Source organism: Pristis pectinata, chromosome 3, assembly GCF_009764475.1.
Source record: "Pristis pectinata isolate sPriPec2 chromosome 3, sPriPec2.1.pri, whole genome shotgun sequence".
Taxonomy (NCBI): domain Eukaryota; kingdom Metazoa; phylum Chordata; class Chondrichthyes; order Rhinopristiformes; family Pristidae; genus Pristis; species Pristis pectinata.
In genome coordinates this window covers 56,870,713-56,888,367 of record NC_067407.1, presented here as the reverse complement: position 1 = coordinate 56,888,367, position 17,655 = coordinate 56,870,713, and positions in this window count along the sequence as shown.

Here is a 17,655-nt window from a genome sequence, read left to right as displayed (position 1 = left end):
ATAGATTTAGTGCTTGACATAAACATAAAGGCAGAAGCAATTTGAGTTTAATATCAATGTAAAGAGAGGTGTTGGCATAATGGTATCCAATCTAAAGCCCGCCAAATTATACAAAAAGATGCTTATTTCTCCCTTGGTTTGCTTTAAGGACCAGAAATGAAATCAAAACCTTGCCGGAGTCCATTGGAAGCTCAGTCTCCTTTCACAGGGACTTGTCATTTTATTCAGGGAAAACACTTAACTCATTTCAACACAAGTTGAATTACAGAAAGTGGATTCTCTGGAGGGAAAAAGAGCTCCCTTCCTTGCTCCATACAATGTCCCAAGCCAAGAATCGACGAAACTGTCATTTAAGCCAGAGGTTTACAACCTGTGGCCAGGGGTCTGCGGCGGGTTGCCAGGGGGTCCGCGAGCAAGCCAAGGAAAAAATGGAAAAATGACCTGTTACAAAGACATAGCTTACTTGCTCCAGTTTTCCACTATTCAGAAAATCGGCCATATCTATTCTATCTGTTACAGGTGACAATCTTAGAGACTTAGACGGTGTTCCCTTCTGTTACGCTGCCACTTAATATTCGATTTGTGTAGTCATAGTAGTCAGTAGTGTTCACTAATCACTACTATTTTGTTGTGCACTGTAGTGTTAGCGAGACTGAGTGACGTTGTTGGTGTGCCTTAATAATATTGCTTACTTACCATGCATTTAAGCCACAGTGACGTCACTGTTAAACGAAAAGTGCGCAGGCGTGTAAATTTTAGATTAGTTTTGATAACTTTGTTTATCAGTAATAGTAATTAAACTGTCCAGCGTGTATTGCTGAGTATGGAGAAATTTCTGAAGAGAAAAGCTGACCAGAAACCGGAAGATTCTGATGACAAAGGGGATAAGGGTGACCGAAAGAGAAAACAACACAAGTACGATCCAGAATACATTTCATATGGCTTCATCGCAGTGGGGACAAATGTGGATCAACCTCTCTGTGTCGTGTGTTTGCAAACATTGTCCAAAGATGCAATGAAACCAGCGAAATTGAAGTGCCATTTAACAACAGTGCATCCAGATATTGCCAGTAAGCCGAAGGAATATTTTGAGCGGCAAAAAGAGCTGTACGTCAAGCAGAAAGGCAAAATGACAGCCTGCGCCACTGTAAATGGGAAGGCTCTTTGCGCATCATATTTGGTAGCATTATGAATAGCACGTTCCAGAAAGCCTCACACAATTGGAGAAGAGCTTATACTGCCTGCAGCAGTAGATATGTGCGAAGTTGTACTGGGAAAAGAATCCAGCCAAAAACTGAAAGCCATTCCACTGTCTGACAACACAGTAAGCAGAAGAATTGGCGATATGGCAGAAGATATACAGAGCCAGCTGATAGCGTGTCTTCAGCAAGTCAGATTTGCGATTCAGCTCAATGAAAGTACTGATGTTGCCAGTGCTGCACAGTTGTTGGTTTCTGCTCGATATTGCTGGGAAGGAGAGGCTTTGGAAGACTTTTTGTTTTGCAAGGCGCTCCCAGGGCGTACAACCGGTAAAGAACTTTTCTGTGTGCTTGACACTTTTTTTGTACAATTGGCATTGGCATGGACACAGCGTATTGGAGTATGCACAGATGGTGCTGCCGCAATGACGGGACGGAAGTCGGGTCAAGTCGCATGAGTGAAAGAAGTAGCTCCACATGTAGCAGCAACCCACTGCATGATTCACCATGAGGCTTTGGCTGCAAAGGATATGGATGAAAATCTTGTGGATGTGTTTTCCACGTGCATTAAAATCGTTAACTTTATCAAAGCCAGGCCGCTCAATCATCGTTTGTTTGAAAACATATGCCGTGAAATGGAAGCCGAGCATAAGCATTTGTTGCTACATACAGAAGTCAGATGGCTGTCATGAGGCCACATTGTGCAGCGTGTATATGAATTACGAAATGAACTGTTCAGTTTTCTAAATGAGCATAACGGATCATTGGCACAGTTCTTGACAGATGAGACATGGGTTGCAGATTAGCTTACCTTGCAGATATTTTCAACATTTTGAACAGCTTAAATCTATCAGTGCAAGGACCTGGCTCAAATGTTCTGAAAGCGCATGACAAGATCAATGCCTTCCAGAAAAAAATCCATATCTGGAAGGGAAGATGCGAGCAAGGCATCTATGATATGTTTCCATTTACTGGCTGACTTTCTGACAGTGAACGAGACTAAGACAGAGGCTATCGCAAGCACCGTTTTGAACCATATTCAACAGCTGTCACATTATTTCCTTGAGTATTTCGGCGACGATGACATGAGCATGTTTGATTGGATTCAAAATCCATTTGAATGCATGCTTACTGATTTAACTGGACGTGAACAAGAAGAATTGCTGAACTGTCATCTGACAGGACTTTGCACTTGCAGTTCAACCGAATGTCACTGTTGTCATTCTGGATAGCATGTTCCCAGGAGTATCCACTGCTGTCCGGCAAAGCCGTCAATGTTCTGTTACCATTTGCAACCACTTATTTGTGCGAAATAGCATTTTCTGCAGTCACTGCCATGAAAACCAAATACAGATCAAGACTGAATATTGAGGATGACATACGTGTATGTTTGTCGCACATACCACCACGTTTGGACAAACTCTGCAGTGCAAAACAGGCACAACCTTCACATTGAACCGAACACTGAAAGACACCACTGGTAATTATCGGTGATTGAAATAGTCACTATTTCAATAGGGACTATGTGCAGTAATTTAAGTGTTGTATGCATGAATTATTGATTGTTTGATTTTGTGGGCTTTGGGGGTCTGCCATCTAACAAGGACATGTTCAGGGGGTCCGCAGCATGGAAAAGGTTGAAAACCACTGATTTAAGCAACTGCTTATCGATACACCGAAACTGAGAAGTGATCAAGAAGCAAGCAAGTAACCCATGGTTTCACTGGATAGAGTGGGCCCAGTGGATCGTAAGGAAAATCTTGCCCACACCAGGCTTTTCATGTTATTGTGAGCCTTCCATGGTTATAGTTGTAGTTTCATTCCCAGCAATGAATAAAACAAACTCGCGGGCTATTTGCCTTCTGTGTCTGTTTCAACATCTTGGGTGCCTGTGACATAACCCTGTGTTAAATGCCTGCACATTCTATTTCCCACGCAGACACGTGCTAGAGAGGAAATAAATCCACTGGAACCACATCCTCAAGTAATTAGCAGAAGTGTAAACTGTCTGTTAGCCAGAGCAACGGTGCGCAGCTGTCGCTGGATAAGGGGTGATATACTTACATCTAATAAGGTTCGGAAATGGCAGTTTTCTTCGTATGTGGCATTCTGTGATAACAATACAAGTTTTAGTTTGAAGAAATTTATTAAGGGAAAAGGTGTAGAGCAGTGGAGAGGTTCACAGGAATTTCACGCTTCTATAACTTAAGGTATGACCATTAATACGGGTCCAAAATGTCAAAGGTATCTCAAGGTGCGGGACTGGAGGAAGAAACGGTGATGGTAGGTGGACAGTGGTGATTTGAGGTCATGGAAGGATTTGAAACGTGAATGAGAATTTTAAGCTATTGCTTATTTAGGAGCCAATTGTGAGCACAAACCTGGTGAGTGAACAGGACCAGGTTTGAGTTTGTACATAAGTAATAGAATTTAAATTGAGTTCAGGCTATGAAGCATAGAGAGGTGAATCTAGCCACGAATACGTCGACACAGTCAAATTTGGTTGATATCAAAGTCACTGCTGTGCACAAGAGTGGAAGTCTGTATAGTTCTGTTGCCCATACCACAGCCAAATCACACTTCTCCATGCAACCATTGACCAGCCAGCAGCATGTTCCAACGCAGTGTGACATAAGACAGATTGCAGATGCTGGAACTTGGAGGAAAAAGCAAACTGCTGGAGAAACTCAGCAAGTCAAGCAGCCTCTGTGGAGGCAAAGGGATGGTTGAAGTTTCGGGTCAAGACCCTGCATCAGGACCTAAACATCAACTATCCCCTTGCCTCCACAGATGCTGCTTGACTTGCTGAGTCCCTCCAGCAGTTTGTTCTTTTTTCACTGCAACCTAGTGTGAACTGGGTTTTCCAGTTCAGAGTAAACTTGAGGCTATTTTGGTCTTAACTGGCTTGGTGCCTACTTTTTATCAGGCATAGGCTTGAAGAGTCAGGATTTTTCATTTTGTAAACAATGAGTTTTTTAAAAGGTGTACTGTTCTATGTCTGATATAATCAAGGTGATTTTGGTAAGGTATGCAAAGTAGACTGATTCAAGGAGACAAGTTACAAAAATATGCACCAGTAGGTAAAAATATGGATTAGATGACAGGGAATACTTGATCAACAAACCATGTGGTTGCAGTGGTATGTACAAGATTATATCAGTTAGCTAAGTTGTTAGGTATTGCATATGTTCACCTAGAATTTCCTTTTTGAAATCAGGGAGAGGTTTAACAGTTTTCTATCTAAAAGTTAGACAGATTTATTGCAACTTTCACTAGGGACTATACAACACTGATAGCATTTTTAATACACTAAATTTTCGAGATCTGAGCCTTGTCAGCAAGGCCAGCATTTATTTCCCCTCTCTAATTGCTCTTGAGAGAGTGGGTGGTGAACTGCCTTCTTGAACTGCTGTAGTCCTTCTGGTGCTGAGGGGAAGGGAATCCCAGTGACCATGAACGTCTGGTAATGTGTTTCCAAGTCAGGATGGCGTGCGATTTGGAAGGAAACATTGCAGAAGTTGGGACATCCTGCCCAAGTGATTCCGATTTCAGCTCACTGACCACAGAGCCAGATTCAATATGAGAAAAATTATAATAATGGAATGAGTGGTTGGGATTTGGTGCACCCTATGACAAGGTGGCAGATTTGGACTCGGGTAACAGCCTTCGAAAAAGAATTGGAAAAATTACCTTAAGTAGATACAGGGAAGGAGTAGGAGAGTGCAATGTCATGGATTGAGAAAGCAGTGACAGACTCGATGGACAGAACAGCAATTTCCTGTCCTATGCTGTTCTAATATTCTAAAGGCAGAGAGGCAGTCAGCATCCACCGAAGGAGCACTTTGAAGATCTCCTTGGGTGCCCTTTTCTCCATCCCACAGCACGCTGCCTGCTTCGGTCCTGGTGCTGCCCCAACCCAGCAAGAGGTTGCCCTGCCCTGGGGAAAAAAAGTTTCTGATTATCTATTCTACCTTTGCACTTCATAATTTTATAAACCACTGTACTGTCATCATCAGCCTGCAACATTCCACCACACAACAAATTCAACACATGGAGAAGGAGCAGAACTAGCCAGTGCACTTGGGCCTTTTTTTGACTCCAGGGATGACTTTGATTCTTATCGATTGATTAGGACTGGTGAGAATCCTTCTCAAATTTAGCCATCCTTAGAAATCCACTACCGTTCTATGTTGGCTACATGGTGACACGCAAGCCATGTAACCAATGGGCCCACTACATACAGATCCAATCCCTGTGCATAGTGAGGTGAAGCAAGGCTGTGGCATTGTACCAACCACCTTCCTTGCTGCAATTCTGCACCTCACCTCTGACAAGCCTCCTGGCTGGCCAGGAGTTAATCCTGCAGGAAGAATGTTTAGTGTTCAGCCTTCGTCACCTTCATTCTATAGCTAAGATCTCATTCACAATGTTTGTGTACATGCATATATGGAGGCTAAAATCCAAACCATCGTTGATTCCTTCACTGAAGGCACGGTAGTGTTGCGGTTAGCGTAACGCTATTACAGCACCAGCAACCCGGGTTCAATTCTGGCCGCTGTCTGTAAGGAGTCTGTACGTTCTCCCCGTGACTGTGTGGGTTTCCTCCGGGTGCTCCGGTTTCCTCCCACATTTCCAAAGATGTACGGGTTAGGAAGTTGTGGGCATGCTATGTTGGCGCCGGAAGCGTGGTGACACTTGCGGGCTGTCCCCAGAACACTCTATGCAAAGGATGCATTTCACTATGTGTGTTGATGTACATGTGACTAATAAAGATATCTTATCTTATCTAAGTGCACAAGAGGATGGGCCAAACACTGAATGTGTGGAAGGCAAAAACACAATACCAACCAGCCCCTCCTGCATAACGCCGCACCCCCAACAGTCAAGATCCATGACTCGACCTTGGAAAACATGGATCTTTTTCCATGGAATGCAAGAGGCTACAGAGGGTGGTGGACTCAGCCAGTTCCATCATGGGTACAGCTCTCCCCACCATCGAGAACGTCTACAAGAGGTGATGTCTCAGGAAGGCAAAATCCATCATCAGGGATCCCCACCATCTGGGCCATGACCTCTTCTCATTGTTGCCATCGGGCAGGAGGTACAGGAGCTTGAAGACCCACACCTCAAGGTTCAATAACAGCTCCTTCCCCACTGCCATCAAGTTCTTGAACTGACTTGAGAAACCCTAACACTACCTCAGACTATATTTCTTTTTCTCTCTCTCAACTTGCACTTGTGTCGTTATGTTTATTTTGTTGTGTAGGTTATGTATGATTTTGTTAAGTTATGTTTGTCATGTTTGTAATATACTGTGCTGCTGCTGCAAAAAGCTGATTTTCACGGCATCTATACCCTGTGTATGTATGCCTCTGACAATAAACTTGAACTTAATCATTAGTGTACACTTGATATTAGGACAACATCTGGTCCACTAATAAATTCCACTCCAAATAAGGTAGAGTCAGGAAACTGAGGCTCCACTGAATTTGTCTCTTGTTTCTCTTTTCCTGGACCAAAACTATTGTTAAATATCCAGCCACTAATCAATGGACCTGGAAGTGGTCAGTAACACCTATTCTTACTATAGTATCACTAACCTGTGAGCTCAGATTGAATGTCTGGCCCAGTTAGTTTTGTGGATTTGGATCTTCCACTGTCTAAGGACAGCTTGGCCAACCTTCCCTTGACTCCCAGCTCCCTGTGCTGATGAGCGGCTTGGCTACATTACTGTGCCAGAATAAAGCACCAAAAAACTACAGCTGTACCATTGGTCCCATTCGTATACTCCACTTTCTATTTTCCTTATGCAATTTCAGATATCTTCCTGTTGTTTCAAAGGGAGGTAGCAGTGATTCATATGTAGATTATCTCTCCAACAAATAGAGCTACACCTACTATAAGTCATTGATATACCTTTACATCATAAAAGCCCACTTAGTCCAATATGCCTAGAATGACTCACTGAAAGAATATGTACCAGGACCTCTCCTCTGGATATTATAATTGTTGATTTTTCAATGATTTATCAGCATACATTTCCATAACTTTGTCATGGATAAATCACTGTTTCCGGTGGAATAATCAATGCTTGTGGAGAAGTCAGACCTGTTGTAAATAACATAGTGTATTCTAAAAATTACATGGTGGCACTGGATGTGGTCCAAAATAAATTTACTAGACTAGAATAGAGGCTTGGTTGCGAGAAGGACAGGACTGGCAGCTCAAATCTCTTGGGTTTTAATGGTTTAGACATGATGGAGAGGCAGGTAACAGTGGTGGAGGAGTTGCATTACTAATCAGGGAGAATGTCACAGCTGCACTCAGAGGGGACATACTGGTGGGTTCATCACTGAGGCAATAGAATTAGAACTTAAAAATACCAAAGGTGCAAGCACTCTGATGGGATTATATTATAGGCCTCCCAATAGATTTGGAGGAACAGATATGTAGACAGATTATGGAAAGATGTAAAAAACAGGGTTGTCATAGTGGGGGACTTTAACTTCCCCAAGATTGACTGGGACTTCCTTTGTGCAGAATCAGAATCAGGTTTATTATCGTTGAAACATGAGTGAAATTTGTTGTTTTGCGACATAGAGACATAAAAAGTACCATAAATGACAAAAATAAATAAATAGTGCAAAAGAGGAATAATGGGGTAGTATCCATGGGTTTCGTGGACCGTTCAGAAATCTGATGGTGCAGGGGAGGACGCTGTTCCTGAAATGTTGAGTGTGGGTCTTCAGGCTCCTGTACCTCCTCCCCGATGGCAGTAACATGAAGAGGGCATGTTCCAGATGGTGGGGTTCCTTAATGATGGATGCCACTTTTTGAGGCATCACCTCTTGAAGATGTCCTCAATGGTGGGGAGGGTAGTATCCATGATGGAGCTGGCTGAGTCTACAACCCTCTGCAGCCTCTTTTGATCCTGCACACTGGACCCTTCATACTGCTCAGAATGCTCTCCACTGTACATCTGTAGAAATTTGCAGGAGTCTTTGGTGACATACTAAATCTCCTCAAATTCCTCATGAATGAGAGCCGCTGGTGCGCTTTCTTTGTGAATGCATCAATGTGTTGGGCCCAAGATAGATCCTCTGATAGGATGACACCCAGGAAATTGAAGCTGCTCACTGTTTCTTCTGATGACTCCTTAATGAGGACGGTGTGTGTTCTCCCGACTTACCCTTCATGAAGTCTGCTATCAACCCCTTGGTCCTGCTGCCATTGAGTGCAATGTTGTTGTTACGACACCACTCAAACAGCAGATCTGTCTCACTCCTGTATGCCTCCTCATTGCCATCTGAGCAAGAGGTTTAATTTGGGTAGAATTTCTTTATTGAATCCAAGATGGTTTCTTGAAGGAGTATGTGGATCATCCAACTACAGGAGGGACCATACTGAACTTTGTTTTGGAAAATGAGCCTGGACAGGTGACTGGCCTCTCAATGGGAGAGCACTTTGGGGCCCATGATCACAACTTGTTAAGTATTAAGACAGTTATGAATAAAGTTGAGTCTGGACCTTGTGTGAAAGTACTATATATTGGGGGAGGGCAAATTACAACGTTATTGGACAATAGCCAGGGGAATTACTTGGGACCAGCTGTTATTCGGGCAAGTTCACATTTGAGAGTTGTTAAAAGACAAGCTGATCAGAACCCTGGATGGCAAGCGAGCTTGTTAATTTAGTCAAAAGAAAAAAGGCAATATATGTAAGGTTTAGGAAGCTGAAACCAGACAGGGACTTTGAGGAATATAAAGAAAGCAGGAAAGAACTCAAGCAGGGGATTAGGGGGGCCAAAAGAGGCCATGACATACAGTGTCCTTTGCAAGTCGGATTAAAGAGAAACCCATAGAAGTTTATAAAATTATGAGAAACACAGATAGGGTTGACAGTCAGAATCTTTCCTGCAGGGTAGAAATGTCAAATCGTAGAGGACATGCATTTAAGCTGAGAGGGAGAAAGTTTAAGAGAGATGTGCAGGGCAAGTTTTTACGCAGAGAGTGGCGTATGCCTGGAGCGACCTGCCAGGGGTAGTGGTGGAAGCAGATAGGATCGTGGTGTTTAAGAGGTTTTTAGATAGGGAATGGAAGGATATGGATCATTTGCAGGCAGAAAAGATTTAGCTTAATTTGGCATCGTGTTAGAGGCAGACCGTGGGCCGAAGGGCCTTTTCTATGTTCTATATATAGCCTCACTTTTCTGTCATCATCCACCAAGCCTCTAATCATCCGCATTACTCCAAGCAGGGTTTCGCCAAAGTTGATACCCGTTTAGCACAAGTTCTGTACAGTTCTTTTTTTGTTCTGGAAATAAACCCCACTGCCTGCATTTTTCAGATTACCTTTCACTTTTGCGCTGTTTTCTCCCATTTAAAGAGCCAAGAATCACAGGTGTTTTTTTCAAACCTTTTTTTTCGACATCGTTTTCAAAGACTTGTGTGCAAGATATGAACGCTTAAGCACACCACCCGCTCCTCCCTATCAACATTTTATCACAGTGCATTCTTTATACCAAAGTGTGGCGCTCAGATTTCATTCAGATTGGCCCTATCTATAACTAATCAAGTTCCAATTCCTGATGCTGGGTCTCGACCCGAAATATCGACTTACCTCTTTTGCCTCCACGAATGCTGTTTGACCCCTTGTGTTCTTCCGAATATGTGTGTGTTGTAAGAGGGAGTGCAAGTACATATTTTAATGCACACTGCTTATTCAAACAACTTGTTTGAGTTTCAGTGTTAATTCTGCAAAATGCACTTTGCACTGAAGACTAATAACTGATTCCGGATTGTCTATGGAGTATTTCTTCTACAAAGCATGGCTGTTGCTTACGCCTTCATACAATGGAAAGTTGCCAAGCGAGACTACTGGAATTTTCTGTTTTACTGACATGTTTAGAGGCGATTCAAGGCTTCCCGTTGTGTAGGATGTTTGATAAATTGGATCGTACCAAAACAATTTGCATATTTGGTTCTGTCAGGGTATATAAGAAGGATGAAAAACACTATGATGCTGGAGGAACTCAGCAGGCCAGACAGCATCCGTGGAGTGAAGATACTAGTCTTCTGCTGACATTGCATAGCGGCGGGACTGTAGAAATGACTCCACCGCTGAATAAGAGCGAGGTCCCGCGAAGAGTTCGTGCGAAGTATCTCAGGCCACTGCTCGGTTGGTGTCTGGTGCTAACAGTAACTTCTGCCCAAGTTGTGGCAGCAAGTTATCTCTCTTATTATTTCCTCAAGGAACAGCTGCAGAATGCGGTAGGTGCTAACAGACGCACACACAGGCAGTTCTAGTTCCGTGGGACAATAGCTATGATTATTGTTGAACAAGGTGTTTCTATTTACTTAAACAGACTGCATGTCCAGAAGAACCTTCGCCGTGTCTGCCAACACAGAGCGTTAAGAAATGTGTTACTCGCTGGACTCTTGGTAAGTATGCATATGTGTCTTTCTGTATCGTTGTTCTCGTCTGCCACCTTACTGCCACCCTCTTCATTGCTCTTTCGTTCTGGTGCCAGAAGGTAGCTATGGACACGCGGGGCAAGAGTGATAATTTTCCAGCACTGGCGCTGGAGCTTTACACAGCGTTTACTGACGGTTTCTATAAGACATTTACTCACAGGGAAACTGGGACTGAATAAGTTGTGAAGTGGGGACTTGGAGAGAGGAAGATGCGGTATGAGACTAACTTGGATAAATCTTTCAAAAGAGCCAGCAGAAGACGATGGGCCGAGTGCCCCCCCCCCCCCCCCCCCCCGCCCCCGCGTTGCGGGTATCCCACTAGCCCAGAGTCCAAGATCAGCTGATACTTGGCTGCTAACTGCGGAAAGGTGAATCGATCAAAATTATCAGTGCTGAATCTCCAGAGTGTAGTCGTCCAAATACAGTAACTATTTAGACTGCAGATGCTGGAATCTGGAGCAACAAACAATTTGCTGGAGGAACTCAGCGGGTCAGACAACATCTGTGGAGGGAAATGGACAGTTAACATTTCGGATCGAAACCCTGCATCTGGACTGAAAGATAGAGCGGGATAGCCAGTATAAAGAAGTAAAGTGAAGGGAAGAGCTAGCAAGCGATAGATAACTATTTACTTATTTTCAAAACTATCAAATACCATGATGTTTCTTCTAACGCGGCTAGCCAAGCGGCAGGCAGCTCAGTTGAACTGCATCTCCCGAGACACAGCCAGAGTGTTCATCAATTCACACTGCGTGGCGACAGAAGTCTTTCTTCGCCTCCCTGGGCAAGTTACTGCAGCTCTAACCGTTCGCACCTGACCACATTGAGGAGTGGGGCACTTTAGCATTGTGCGTACGGGTTGTTCAGGTGGTTAAATTTCTGCAGTATATCTGCTCTTATAATATTACTGTAAATCTGAAATAATTCGGAATTATTTCTGCCGCGGCTACAATTCACACAGTTCATGTTTTTGTTGTGGTTGGAGGGTGAGACAGTCAATTTGTCTTCAGCTGGACAAGTAGACTGAAGTTCCTTCCACTGCTTATTTTTCCCGATTTATTTTGGAACATGGCAACGTCTTTCCAAAACAAATAGAAAATTCTCTTCAGTCAAGAAGCAACCGCGGTCTTAATACATCCATGCTGACTAATATTTTTTTTTCCATTGCTTCTGCTTGACCAGTTAAGCGTGTCATGTAATGTAGCTACTTTGAGTTTGAGGTTTCCAGCAGGATCTTTGATTTGTTGAGACTGTTACCATGCAGCGACCAATTTTTTGGCGGCAGTTGTTAAAACCACATCGGGGAGGTGGCAATGTAACGAGGCAGATGTTGTTATTTACATTACATCGCACTTTTCCGTGTTGTTGTGGCTGACAGGGCGGGTCCATTGCTGATACATTTCAGTACCTGGTCCGTGAATGGAATAAGTGACTGTGGACATGCTAATCCCTTAACACAAATCCCCAGAAATTAGATTTCACTCATTTCTGGTTTTATCCTAAAAGTTTTGGCTGAACCCCAAATCACTGAAAAAAATACTGACATTGGAGCATTCCTGCAAAACGAAATTGCTATTGGGGGATTTCTCGCTATTGCAAGCGGCAGAAACCGTGTGCGCGCTGAGCTGCCGGCTGCTGCCTCGTTAGTACCGCCGAGCAAGAAGCAGGTCAGTGCTGTTAAAGGCGATACCGCACGGAGGGGAGGGAAAATGGAAGGTGAGGGCAAAGGCAGAAAGCACGATGGGAGGTGGGGAAATGCAGCTGATGTGCTGGGGGCGGGGTGGGGTGAATCAAGGGAATTCAGGGGAAGGGGAAATCGTGGCTGAGAGGGAATAAATAGTTTAATGGGAGTCTCCCCTCCCTATGCTTCGGGAATGGTTGGATCAGGACAGTTGCTTTATTTCATATTTCAAAAATATATTTTATAATAATATATACAGGAAACAAACTCGTCACACGCCTTTCTCTACGTTCATAGTACATTCAGTTAAACACTTTCCCTTACAATGCATTAATGCCACCAATGTTCCCTTAAAAAGTGCACCTACGAAGCAATTCAGAGACTTGCGCAAAGGGCACAGCCGTGGCAGGATCTAGACTGAGGTCCTTCCCTATAGAATCTTTGCATTTGGCTGCACTGAGCTCCAGTGCATCCCTCAGCACTTATTCCTGCATCCTGGAATGTGCCAGTCGGCAGCGCTGGTTTACATATATCTCCTTACACTGGAAGACCGACAAGATTCAGGCAGACCGAAATGTGTCTTTCTCTGAGCTGATGATCTTCCAGCAGCACTTGATGATCAGGCCAAGTGCTATGATCAGGGCAGTCCCATAGCAATCATTGGGGCCACAGCATTTTGTGCACAGGTACACTTTATAAGTGTTGCCTTGACAGCAAAAGGGCAGTATATTAAAATAATTCTTGAGATGGTTGCAAAGGTAAAAAAAAATTAATTCCAAACTTTCTGGTTCCCAACTTTCTACACAATGTACTTCTTGTTTGACGGTGAGTGTACGACAAAGGTCACAGATCACAACCTTTTGAATCATGTTCTATTGGTTAGTCAAACATGTGCATGTTGATGGCATGGACACACATGCAAAATATGACAGCAAATGATGCTGGTGTTAGAGTGAATCACAGTAACAAGTGTCCAGTCCAATTTCCCATAGGACAGGGCTTCTGCGGGGAATAGGTGTAAGCATGTAAAAGCATGGAATAAATCATTTATTTCTGTTTGTTTTATGTGTATAAGGTATTTATTTTCTAATCCAGTTTCTAGCTTGTAATCTAAAAAGGGTCAAATGCTATAATTAATACTGAATGTGATGCAGTGTAAAAATTTCTTCCTTATTGTAATCACTTAATAGAAACATTTTTTAAAAATATGCTGACAGGGGTAAAGGAACTCTCAGTAAAAGTGACCTATCACAATGTCAGCTATATGAAATAAATAATGCTTTAAAAATTATTAAACCATGGTGGAGATTTGACAACTTATATCAGTGTCTGTTGCATTGAAACAGCAAGCTTATCGGATAAAGACCGACATGCTGGTGAAATGGCACTTCCTTGGCAGGCAATTGATGGCCAGGTATTCACTGGAGACTGCACGGAGTACAAAGAAAAGTCATTGGAAATAAAAAAACCTGGCTTCTACTTTATCTACCTACAGGTGATGTTTTATAAAAATGACACTAATGTGAAATTTGTCATGAATTTTAATGGTGACGAGACAATACAAAATTCACAGAAGGCAAGGGGGACAGTATTCTTCGGGAGCACCTACAGACTTAGGAGTGGAACAAAGATTTCTGTCAAATCAAACCCTATGAACATTCTGTCTGGGGAGTCACAAACATTTTTCGGACTATTTGAACTATAAAGTGGCTCTTGTCTGTTTCAGACTGCCATTAACTGCTGAACAATTCAACGAATTCAAGAGAAGTATGAGCCTTTAAACTATTCTCCAGTTATATGGTGATATGGTATTCAATATTGCCAACGTTTATTCCACCACACCCATGCTGTGCTAATAACATTTTACCTTAATCAGGTGTTTTGAAAGTCAGTGTAAGAACAATTGTAGAACACTTTTACGGAAACTTTTTTTTATAAATACAGTTTGAATGCAAGTATTTTAAATGAGAGAATAATTGGAATTTTTGTAACTTATGGAGAGGAAGCTGATCAAAACACTGCACATAAGCCATTCAGTAATATAAAGATCAGTTCTTTTTGGTGTTTCAGAGAAGGTGCATTTTAAACCAGATGTCAAGGAGTGATAGCATAGTTAAGGAGATTATGGTGATGGCATTTATGATGAAAGTTACAGAAAAAATTGCATGGTCTAGGCATGGGAGGTACAGAATATGAAAGGATTAAGGGTCAGAGAAAGCTGTTGACAAATTGTGACTTTTTATGTGCAGGCTGTCTTTTAGTTCTCAATAAGCATTCATTAGACCCTTATATGACCAGACATGAAGGCTCTAAATCTTGATGAGATAACATTTGTTGGTTAACTGTGTTTTTAAGTCTTGAAAGAACAAAGGCTGTCTCTGCAGCAAGATAATAAAGGCTGAGTCTCAATTTGTCCAGAACAAAGGTTAATATAAGAAGAAAAATATCTGGAATCAGAATGATTGAGTTTGGGGGAAACAGTGCTGACTGAGACTCAAAACGACAGAAGAACCTAGGACCAACATTTGACGTGGGACTGTTGAGTCTGGGATTCAGTGGTGTTAGCTGTAAGCTGGAGACTGATCATCTTGCATCTTGATGGATAGTATTGTGTTGTGAATGCTTGTATTTTGTTTTCAGGAATTGATAATAAACTTGCTGAAAATACCCTTCACCCGTCTCTGTACATATATTTGTATGAAATATATCGATATGACAGATTTGGTAGACCCAACTGTATTATTAAAGACATTTTCTGATAGCCTTGCTCATTTTAAAGACAGACTAAATTTCAGAAACTTTAGAGCAAATAAGGAGGCAGGTGAATAAGTTATGAATGTCTCCACCAGTGTGGAAGGAGATCTTATGGTAATCAATGGATGCAAAACCTGCGCAGGTTGAATTAAGTACAGGCCCAAAGACCATTGGAAAACTGACTAGGAAGGTACCCATAATAATCAAGGGAAAAGAATGTCAAAAGCCATAGTTGTAATGTCATGTTTTAAAGTATATCTAGAGAAGATGAAGTTGAAAAATTGAGGTGTGTTTTGGAAAATTCAGAAATGAAGAAGAATTGATAGTGAGGAGGGGTGGGGGGAGTGCAACACAGTGAGGTGCTCAGGGTGTGTTGGGTAGTTCATATCAGTCAGTTTCAGAGTCAGGCAAGAAGGGCTGATTACAGTCACGGTAAGGCTGAACTTAACATTGAAAAGGCAAAGTCAAAGTCGAGTTTATTGTCATATGCACAAGTACATGTATGCACAGGTGCAATGAAAAACTTACTTGCAGCAGCATCACAGGCACATAGCATCAGATAGACAACATTCCCAAGAAAAGTAAGGTAAATTGGTTTGTTATTATCACATGTACCAAGGTACAGTGAAAAACTTTGTTTTTCATGCCATCCATATAGATCGTTTCATCACACATAAATTAAACATAAATTATACAATAAAGAACACAATTAGAACAAAAAAAAACAAAGTCCATTGTAATGCAAAGTGGTCAAAGTGGCCATAATGTTGCTATACTGAGGTAGTGAGTAGAGCTGTGCAGGTTGGTTCAAGAACCAAATGGTTGAAGGGAAGTAGCTGTTCTTGAACCTGGTGGTGGATGGTGGAGATCTTTGATGGTAGATGTTGCCTTCTAGAGGCAATGCCTCATGTAGATACTACTGATGCAAACCCGATATAAAGTAGCAACTACAGAGGAATGCTCAGATTTGTAGGCAGCCCTGACCATGGTTCAGATGACCCAGCATGAGAAGGCACATCAAGCAGCCAACCACGCAAAATGGACATGCCAAGATTCCCACTCTCAGTACAAAGGGGCATTATATGGGCTTCTGGGGATAGAGGAAGCAGTGACAGTGGTGAGGGGGGACCAACATATTGGGAAGATCAATAGATACTGCAGTGGTCCATGGGATCATCTACCACCAAAGCTGCAAGTGAGATCCCAGCCGCTATGGCATCCTTGGTCGCTAGGTGAATAGGCTGAGGAAAGAGCACCAACCCAAAGTTATAGCAACTTGTATTCAATTACCCAGCTGGCAGATATGCAAAAGGAGGTCCCTAAACATAATGGGAGCAGTAACCCAGTTGAGGGCTCTACATGGGTTGCATGATAGAGAAGAGGTCAAACGGCTGGGAACATGCGTGGATTCTATGTCATTCACAGTCCTATCCCTGAACCAGTGAGAGGGGAAGGATCCCAGGAGGTGAAGGTGGTGTTGGGATACAAAAGAGGGGATCCTACTGAAGCTCTGGATAAGCAAGGGTCAGAGGACCACCCTATGGTTTTTGTGAAACAGTTGTGGAATAACTTTGGTTAGCGTAACGCTTTACAGTGCCAGTGACCCAGGTTCAATTCCGGCTGTTGTCTGTAAGGAATTTGTATGTTCTCCCTGTGTCTGCGTGGGTTTCCTCTGGCTGCTCCGGTTTCCTCCGACATTCCAAAGACGTACAGGTTAGGAAGTTGCGGGCATGCTATGTTGGCGCTGGAAGCGTGGCGACACTTGCGAGCTGTTCCCTGAACAGTTTACACAAAAGATGCATTTCACTGTGAATTTCGATGCACATGTGACTAATAAAGATATCTTATCTTATTTGTGACCCAGAATAGGACAGTGGTGATCCTTTCACCTGAAGCCCTGAGTTTACAGCAGTGGCATTTGCAGGAACACGGTCACAAATTATTTCCCCTCCAGTGAATATGTATTCAGAGATCATGCATGTGTGTAACAGTTTGATGAAATATCTGCCTCTATGGGAAGCAAGGGGCTTCCCACAGAGGTTCAGAGTGTGTATTCAGAGATCATGTATGTGTGTAACAGTTTGAACCAATATCTGCCTCTGTGGGAAGCAAGGGGCTTTATATCAGCTGATAGGAAACCTTTACCATCAGTTATGAAAGGCAATGAAATCTGTGGGAGAAAGGACTGGACAGTGTGGGGCGATTAATGTTAAGAGGTAGGGAGAAAACTGGAGGAAGTAGAAGAGTGCATGAGTGAGCTGAGGAGGGATCCCGGGGAGGACTGCATTGAGACATCTGGGAAGTTGAGGGGAAAACCAGTGAGTGCTGTTAAGGTTTGCCAGGTTGAGGTGGAAGGCCAGTGGAAGCACAAACTCAGCACGCTGCATTGAAACAGATTAGAGAGAGAAAGACATGGTCAGAGGAGTAATGAATAATCGAGGTGGAAAAACAAAATAAATGGTAGAAAATGGAATTATGATGAAGGAAGAGATGTGTTTAGTTCCAGTATAAGAATCTGGTGAGATATCAGCGCTACAATATGCATTGAG